We start from the raw sequence: 10,362 nt of genomic DNA, 5'->3' as shown, positions 1-10,362 counted from the left end.
GTTGATCTCACGTGGTCTCACGCCTTTCAAGATGGATGCGTAAAATTGTCGACGGCGAACTTGATTTGATAAAAAAACAATTACTTGATGACTATTTAATTAAATTTAATAAACAATAGCTCAAAGAACGCAGGAAAAAACGTACTTTTGTTAGGTATAACAAAATTAAATGACTAAAATAAAAATACGGACTTATTGCCTTATTTTCTGAACGCCAAAATCGCAAGAAAAATCATGATTTTACTTTTTCTTATTTTTTCAATTAACTACGTTTTTAAATGATATAACGTATGGTTTATATTTAAAAAATGCCTTCAGCCTACAAATATCGTCGTGATATAATTTCTATTCATCGGGAAGGTGCCAAACCACGAAGCGTACAATTACCCAGTGCGTACAATAACCCTACTTTCCCCTACAGGGTGTATGATAATGGTTGTCCCTACGTTTTACCGTAGGAGTTGACTTACCGACTTGCACTTGTAGTTTACTAAACGCTCCTTAGATGGCAGATGTTTCGGCACAGGACCGAGTTACACGTACATACATAGGCCCCTGGTGAAACTTTTTCTCAGACTTTTTTTGTATTATTTTTCAGAACATGTGTATAATTTTTTATAAAACGTTATAAAATCTAAAAAGTTAAAAAAGTATTTTTTTTTAATTGTGAAATGAGAAATTTCAGAATATTTCAGAATTCACATGTATGAAAAGTTTTAAGAAAAGATGTAGGTTGTGTTCCGATATTAACTGCCAGTACTGAAAATGTATAGTATATGTGACGTGAACTATAAATTTTCAGTACTGCCAGTAAAAACGGAACACAGCCGTAGACTTTTTAAGTATTTCTAATTGTAAGTATTTTCAAAAAATGTTCCAATTCGTATAAAAATTATGAGAAAAACTTTAACCAGGAATGTTTTCGGGAAAAATATGATAAAATATAAAAAATTTTTTATAATTATGGAATCGTTTTGAGAAGTTATTAATTTTTTATTTTTTGTTGAAAAAAAAATGTAAGAAAATATTAGACAATATAAAGAATTTCACATAATTTCACATGCGATCATTCTGAGAAACTATGAAATTTATTATCTTATATTATTTGGGAAAAGTGTTAAAAAATATTAGATAATTTGAACAATTTTTCAGAATTTATAATAGGATCGTTCTGATCGAGATATTATATTTTACGTTTCGGTGAAAAAAATGAGAATCGATCAGAACGATCCTATTATAAATTCTGAAAAATTGTTCAAATTATCTAATATTTCTTAACACTTTTCCCAAATAATATTAAATAATAAATTTCATAGTTTCTCAGAATGATCGCATGTGAAACTATGTAAAATTCTTTAAATTGTCTAATATTTTCTTATATTCCTAGATAACAAAATGCCTGCATAGTGAGTGCACGGTGCGCGCACGTGTGCGTAATAATCGTCACAGTGTGCCTGCACAGCACCATGCAGATATGTCCGCATTTGAGGCTCATATCGCCCGCACGTGTGAATGCCGCACGCATGCGGGCGACGTGAATCTGATATGAGTGCATCAATTGAGATTCATATCGTCTACACACGTGAGTGCCACACGCGTGCGAGCGATGTGAATTTTATTTTATTGTTAAATTATAAAATAATAAATAAAAATATTAAAATTATACATAGGGTTATCTTAAAAAACGTACACTAATTATATATATATATTTTTTATTATTGTTATTACGGTATATAACAAACATTATTATTATTATTAACGTGATATAACAAACTTCATCGCCATTAGCGCGACTTACAAGTATACGTTTCTTCCGAATATCTGACTGGCGAATCGAATATCTTCGTAGTCAAACGTTAGGTTAGATATCCTAACCTAAATAGTCGTCAACTTTAAAGCTTGATATCTCGATTCGCGGGTCAGTCCGACACTTTTTTCTGCCAGATTCGTTCATTTCGTGCGAAAACGCGTCGAATAAACCTAAAAATCGGAGGTGGTGGGAGTAATCTTAACATTTACCCGAACATACAATAATAAACATGTATCTACATACCTCCAAATGATTTAATTATCCCTCCAATCATTTTCTTCTTTTTCTTAATTGGTACGGACTCGTTCAACCTTCCACTCTGCAATATACGAGTTAACTTAACGAATTATAATAGAATTGCACGAGTAAAACCCTAAACACAATCAGTGGGTGTTTACGATAACTAATCGGATCTCGGATTGGATTGAACAATGGTATCAACAATGGTATATACTCAACGTAGGTATAGAAAATTTCCCTAGGCTAATCGGATTGACGATTGCTGTCTCAAATGTAATCCGATTGATGACGAAAGCGTGGAGACCGAGAAGCATGCTTGAAAAGTCTCTTTATTTTTTTAAATAATAACACAAAAAATCAAAGATAAAATTAAAAAGAATGATTTGAATTTAGATTTATTGTAATTTTTTTGTCTAAACACTGGATTTCGTTTAAATTTCTGTTTGTAAAAATTAATTAATCTATTCTAAAGTTTATGGTTATATCGGAAACAAATCAAAATTAATAAAACAATTATTAATTATTAGGTACATATTAAAGCATATAATATTTCAAGCATATCATATAGAATTCCTGTTTATTACAAACTCAGTAAAAATAACTTTGAAATTATTCAACTACATTATACATTAATCAATATTAATTTATATGTTAAAAATCAATAATGTATCTGAAAATGTTTTTTTTATTCTTTTCCAGATCGTAAATAAACTTCAATTCCAAGAATAAATAAAAATTACTGGAAAATGGATTGACATGAAAAGGGCATTATTGAACATTATCAATTTGCAATGCTAACTTAAAATTTGTAAAATCTGCTATTCTTTGTTAGTTGTTCATTAGAGAGTAATAATATAAGAACGGAATATACATAAATAAAATTAAAATAATTGTATGCATATATGATGCGTATATTACATTTTTATATTATTACTCTCTAATAAACAACTAATAAAGAAAAGTAGATTTTACAAATCTTAAGTTAGCACAAATTGATATTGTTCAATAATGCTCTCTTCATATAAATCCATTTTCCAGTAATTTTTATTTATTCATGGAATTGAAGTTTATTTACGATTTGGAAAAGAATAAAAAGAACATTTTTAGAAACATTATTGATTTTTAACATATAAATTAATATTGATTAATGTATAATGTAGTTGAATAATTTCAAAGTTATGTTTACTAAGTTTATAATAAACAGGAATTCTATATGATATGCTTGAAATATTATATGCTTTAATATGTACCTAATAATTAATAATTGTTTTATTAATTTTGATTTGTTTCCGATATAACCACAAACTTTAGAATAGATTAATTAATTTTTACAAACAGAAATTTAAACGAAATCCAGTGTTTAGATAAAAAAAAATTACAATAAATCTAAATTCAAATCATTCTTTTTAACTTAATCTTTGATTTTTTGTGTTATTATTTAAAAAAATAAAGAGACTTGCTTTTCAAGCATGCTTCTCGGTCTCCACGCTTTCGTCATCAATCGGATTACATTTGAGACAGCAATCGTCAATCCGATTAGCCTAGGGAAATTTTCTATACTTACGTTGAGTACCATTGTTCAATCCAATCCGAGATCCGATTAGTTATCGTAAACACCCAGGCTGCGTTCCGAAATTCACTGCCAGTACTGAAAATCTATAGTATACGTAACGTGAACTATAGATTTTCAGTACTTGCAGTGTATATCGGAACGCAGCCCCAAAGTCCTTGGGGTCAATCATGAAACTTTTTCCCTAGGGCGAAAACGTGAAAAGTGAAAATTTTTACCATTGAAGTTAATGGAGAAATTTTTCACTTTTCACGTTTCCGCCTTAGGGAAAAAGTTTCATGATCGACCCCCTTGGGTGTACTGTACACGTAGCCAACCGGCGAATGGAACTTTTTTTTCACAGTCACTGCGGTGCGTTCAGAATAAATGTGCGCGCAAGTTTAAACTTAGAAACTGGATTGTAATATACCGTTTGTTTTCTGTTCCTGAACTCCCTGAATTAGTGTGCATTTAAAATTAAATAAATATATATTTGAAAGTTAGTGAAAGCAAGAAGGAACGTTCCAGTGCAGTCTAGTGTAGGAATAGAAAACAAGCCTATTGCCTTACAATAAAATGGGATAAAATTTAAAAGTTAAAAAAGGAAGCACAATTTTGTAAATTACATAATACGTAATATTTTTAAATTCATAATTAAAATTGAAAATACTTAAAATAGATAAATAAATAAATAAATAATTTAATATGTTAAATAAAAAATTATATGTATTATGTGTATATAATATAAAACTATATTATATATTATATATAAATATTATATATTATATATAAATTATGTATGTTATATATAAATTTCATATTGAAAATTATTTAAAAATTATAGTAAAAAGGAAACTGTATTTGTCCTATAATTTCTGATTAATTAGCAACAAAAATTACAAAAAAATCATATATAAAATGTTTCCTATGATACTAAAATATATATTTTTTATATAGTGTTATATTAATAAGAACATTTATATATGTAAAATTGTAAAATGCATGACGATTTAATATTTTGGTCATTTTTTACTCCGTCACGTTGTGCAGGCAAAGTGATTGCGTTGGTGCATATACGTGTGAGTATCACACGTGAGGGTGATATAAATTCTCACCATGAAAAATACACCATGATAAATATACAATCATACACAACGATAGAATATATAAAATATTCTTTTCGATCACTCATATATCTTTTTACGCATGACTTCATAATGCCACCTTCCATGCACGCACACGTGCCGCTATCACATTGATAGGGCAATATGACTGCGATGTTGCAAGCATATGTGATATCACGCTGTGAGGGTGACGTGAGCCGTCACAAATTGTTATCTGGGTTTTTTTTCAACAAAAAATAAAAAATTTATAACTTCTCAGAACGATTCCATAATTATAAAAAATTTTTTATATTTTGTCATATTTTTCCCGAAAACATTCCTGGTTAAAGTTTTTCTCATAATTTTTATACGAATTGGAAAATTTTTCAAAAATACAACATGAAATACTTAAAAAGTCTACATCTTTTCTTAGAACTTTTTATACATGTAAATTTTGAAATATTCTGAGATTTCTTATTTCACAATTTAAAAAAAAATACTTTTTTAACTTTTTAAATTTTATAACGTTTTATAAAAAATTATACACATGTTCTGAAAAATGATACGAAAAAAATCTGAGAAAAAGTTTCACCAGGGGCTGTATGTACGTGTAACTCGGTCCTGTGCCGAAGCATCTGTCATCTAAGGAGCGTTTAGTGAACTACAAGTGCTAGTCGGTAAGTCAACTCTTACGGTAAAACGTGGGGACAACCATTATCATACACCCTGTATGTAAACAATATAATGTAAACTATATGTAAACTATTATGTGTCATCTAAACAATAAACAATGGATCATATACAGGGTGATTATTAATAAATGTCTCTCTTTTTATTATAGAAGCACTTGTAATTTTTAATATAATAGGGGAAAGTAGGGTTATTGTACGCACTGAGTAATTGTACGCTTCGTGGTTTGGCATCTTCCTGATGAATAGAAATTATATCACGACGATATTTGTAGGCTGAAGGCATTTTTGAAATATATAACTATACACGTTATATCATTTAAAAACGTAGTAAATTGAAAAAATAAGAAAAAGTAAAATCATGATTTTTCTTGCGATTTTGGCATTCAGAAAATAAGGCAATAAGTCCATATTTTTACTTTATTCATTTAATTTTACCTAACAAAAGTACGTTTTTTCCTGCGTTCTTTGAGCTATTGTTTATTAAATTTAATTAAATAGTCATCAAGTAATTGTTTTTTTATCAAATCAAGTCCGCCGACAATTTTACGCATCCATCTTGAAAGGCGTGAGACCACATGAGATCAACTATAGTGCCACTAGTACAGTGTAGTGCAGTGTAGTGTAGTTAAAAGAATGGGCTATAACCTTCGCGTCCATTTATCCAACCGCACGTACAATTACCCAAGGTCCGAGAAATTTTTTCGTTTAACCACTTTGCCTCTTTTTGCTGAATGTAGCATTACCAAATAAAAAATTGTTCAATATGACAATACATAATGATAAAAAAATGTTTAAAGTTTCTATTTCTGTACTCGTATCGATTTCAACTTTAAAAATCACTTTACTGCGATAAATTTTCCTTAAGTGCGTGCAATTTACCTATTTTCCCCTATGTTAGAAATACGTATCCGTCGGTAAATTGTGCTCTTATGGTAAAAAGTGGGAACATTTATTAATAATCACCCTGTAAAAGATTTAAATTTTATAAAAAATAATCCCAGTAAACGAAAATGGTTTGAAACAAATAAAAATAGATTCGTGCGTGTGTGGTCATTTCCAAAAAATTCTTGATTTTTTGAATTTATTTCAATTCAATTAAAGTTTACGAATTCCCTGAATTTATTTTAATCCATGAAATATAACAAGTGATTGAAATAACGTAATATTCTTTAATTCAAAATGTATTTAAATAAGTTAAAATAGACTACAAATTTTCAATCAATTTGCTTTAAATGGATTTTATTTTCATTTACTGGGTAATCAATCACGAAATAGATAAGAAACAAGTATGCGTGCCATACAGCTTTTACTAGCTGTATAAACGAATCAATAATGATGTTAGAACCAATAACATTTCATAAATATACTAACGATAAATGTATCGAAAGATAAAAAAAACATGAAAATTTACTTGTTACAGAAAGTGATCGGGACCAAAGCGTGGCAACGAGTCGAAGGACGCTAAAAAATCAAAAAGGTTTTTTATACATAAACTATCGATTTTACAAAATGCCAAATTGTTGTAGAAATCAAACTTTATCTGCATTTACTATCCAAGTAAGCGGAAATTGATTGAAAATTTGTAATCCATTTAAATTCTTTTGAATACATTTTTTTTTATTAAAACACAGCAATTAAGACATTTTGACCTACGTCATGGATTTAAATAGATTAGCCCATACAACACACGGCTGCAGAAATATTGTTGCAACATCGTAACATTGCTGTAACGTTGCAACAATATTGTTGCAAGTTTTGTGTTGTATAGGAGATAATCCGCAAAAACTCCTTTTAGATTGGAAGAATAGAAAATAACTGTATTTCAATCCCGTTTCATGGATTGAAGTAGATTATACTAACCGCATAATTAAAAAAAAAAAAATAAATAAAAATTTTGTAATTTTAAGTTTACTTCACGAATTAAAATGGATTCAAGGAATTCTCAAATTTTAATTAGATAAAAATAGATTTATATGGTGATTGCCGAATCTAAATTCTTAATTTTTTTAAATCCATTTTCTATCGGCCGTTTTTAATTTTTTGAAACCATTTTCGTGTGCTGGGATTCTAATAAAATATAAAAACCCTGTAGAGACGTAAGTTTCTGACTTGTTGGGAGATCAACCCATGTTGGCCAAACTGTCATATATCGGTACTCTGATGGTGCACGCATGGGCGGATATCGTGAGATTTGCTTCTTTGTACATCTCTCTCTGCCTCAGACGCTTGTCTCAAGCGCTCGTGTGTAAAATGATCTCGCGTGTAGTAAAAAGTCTTTCTACATACACGCTGTATATTGATTTGCAAAATCCCAGAATACCTATCATGAGTACATTCTGATACAAATTTATAACAAATATTTTGTCTGACGCTCACTGTTTGAATTATTTAGGAACTAGTTAAAAAATTCTAGCAAGAGTACAGAAAGTTGGCGCAATTTTCAAATCCGATTTGGGCGATTATTTAGCGTTTGTTCTTTCTTTTAAATAGAGGAAATCTTTGAAAAGAATAAGCCTCTAAGTGGATCGAGTAGATCTAGGAGAGTGTGAGATTTGATAGGATGCACGTCAGATGAATAGGGCTAGAGTCGCTTACCCATTAAAACCTTTACTTTTTCATCAGTTTCAGGAGAAGAATTTGGAAAAGTCCACTTACTGTTAGATACCATCATTTAGAAAAAACAATAGAAATAATTTGCTTACATAAAGAATTTTGTAAAATTGAACCAAAAAAAACATATTCTTATTACTAAATCATAATTGTTCTGAGTTGAAAGAAAAAAATATCGAATAGAAGATATTAATTTCTTTCTTGCTTAAAATACAAGGTAAAATAAAAAAAACCTACGCGGAATAAGTCGGTTTTTGAAAAAGTAATTTCGCATTTATTCTCATTTGATTTATTTTTTATAAAAAAACTGCTTTTATTACAAGAAACTGCTGTATCTATCGCTAATAAAGTTTTTTGAGTGTTTTAAATGTGACTTCCTATGTAGTTTTACGAGTATTTCCATATCAAGCAAGATTGCAAATGTATTTCTATTCAAAATTCCACGTCAATCGTCTATTAAGTTTTACTTGAAATTACGAATTTTCTGGTAATTTTCTGGTAATTAGGTTTAATAAGAATTTCTTGTTTCAAAAACCACATTTATTTTTATAGAAAAATTTATTGTATATGCTTTAACTTAGTTTTCCAGAAAACTACAAACAAGAAAATTTCTACGCGGTTTTACCCCAGCATTTTCATACTAAGTAAGATTGTAAATATGTTCCTAGTCGGAATTTTACGTCATTTGTTTACTAGATTTTATTGAAAATTATGAATTTTCTCAAACCACATTTACTTACGAAAAAAAATTTTTTATATATAATCATACAAACAATTATTAATACCAAATATGTTCATATACAAGATGATTCAAAATAACTTTATGTCTTTAAAGAGACATATTTCTGAGGTTATTCTAAAACAACTTTTCCTTTGTCAAAAACTTGTCCGAAGCATAGTTTTTAAATAATAAAAGGAAATAGTTATCCAATAACCGGGCGCGTATAACGGTGAGGCAGGGCCGGCGCAACTTATCGTTCGATACGGGCGATTACGTGAGGTGATCGCAGTGATAAGCTGACAGCTAGAACACTGCTTTCCTTTTTCTCACTCTCTCTCCCGCTTTTTCAAAGCCTCTATCCCATTCCTATTCTTATTCTTTTCTTATTTATTTATCAAATCATACACTAACACTGAAATAATGTTAGAATTAAAAACGATATTTAATTATTCAACGTCATGCTTTTAATAATTCTGTACGTGTAAAAAAATATTTTTTTTTAGTCAAAAATACCATATTTAAAATACGTGATTGAAAAATAAAAATGCAAAGTGAGAGACAAAGAAAAAGAGACAAGTCCGATCAAATTGGAACGTGTATACTCACTTATCATCCTGCACAGCAATCAGCCTTTATCTTCAAGACAAAATATCTATATTAAACTCGAGATTTTTCTCTTTTTTTCTTAAATAACATCATTTGTCACATACATTGTCACTGCAATCATTCTTTTGATCATAAAATATTAATCACTTTATACAAATTACTAATACTGTCAATTACTATTAGTCACTACTAATCACGGGTGAGAATTACTTAAAAAATGAAACACGTGTATGTGACCGTGATTTCGAAGATTTCAAGGTTATTCCGGTTTTTGACGGCCGAAAGACTGATAGCGTTTTTCACTGGGAAAACTAGTGCGCACTGAATATGCACTTGCTGCAGGTAATTGGGCATTTCCGTTGGCACCGTCATCGCGCGAACCGAAACGTCCAATTGCCAGCGGCGAGTGCACACTCAGTGCGCACTAGTTTTCCCAATAAAAAACGCTATGAGTTTAGTATAAGACAAGAGACAGTCGCTCGAAAAACGTGAGCCGTGAACGCGCCGCGAGGGCCCGCGAGTGCAACATTTGGGGGCTTGTCGGGGATGACTGGGGATGACTGTGAAATCTTCAAGTTCATGGTCACAAGCGCAACAGTATTTTTAATTTTTAATTATCGCGTTCTGATTTTTAGAACGTTGATTACGCAGTGATACCGCATACAATAAAATTAGTCGACTGCTTCCTCGTGAAGCAGAGAGAATATAACCTAACCTCTTTGTTGTAAACACGTGTTTCTTTTTTTGAGTAATTCTTACTTGTAATTAGTATAGTGACTAATAGTAATTGACGAAGGTGATTTGTATAAAGTGATGCGTTAGTAATTTTCGATCAAGAGAATGATCGCAGTGAATGTGACAAGTGATGTGATTTAAGAAGAAAAGAGGAAAATCTTGAGTTTAATATAAATATTCTGTTTTTGTGAAAATAAAGCTGATTGCTGTGCAGGATGATAAGTGAGTATACACGTTCAAATTTAATTGGACTTGTCTCCTTTTCTTTCTTTTTCACTCTGCATTTTTATTTTTTA

At 30.0% G+C, this 10,362-nt stretch overlaps 1 long non-coding RNA gene across 1 annotated transcript; it reads right to left on the bottom strand.

The window, feature by feature from the left end:
• Window positions 1-1,695: 1,695 nt before the first annotated feature.
• On the bottom strand, window positions 1,696-2,238 carry LOC120359702. Its single transcript, XR_005576473.1, has 2 exons — window positions 2,054-2,238; window positions 1,696-1,980 (listed from the first exon to the last, which is right to left on the bottom strand). It is a non-coding gene; the product is annotated as an uncharacterized LOC120359702 (long non-coding RNA).
• Between the last annotated feature and the right edge of the window lie 8,124 nt (window positions 2,239-10,362).

The sequence above is a fragment of the Solenopsis invicta genome, chromosome 16 (genome assembly GCF_016802725.1).
Source record: "Solenopsis invicta isolate M01_SB chromosome 16, UNIL_Sinv_3.0, whole genome shotgun sequence".
Classification (NCBI taxonomy): Eukaryota; Metazoa; Arthropoda; class Insecta; order Hymenoptera; family Formicidae; genus Solenopsis; species Solenopsis invicta.
Note: the sequence above shows the minus strand (reverse complement) of the source record. Positions and strands in the feature narration are given on the sequence as shown.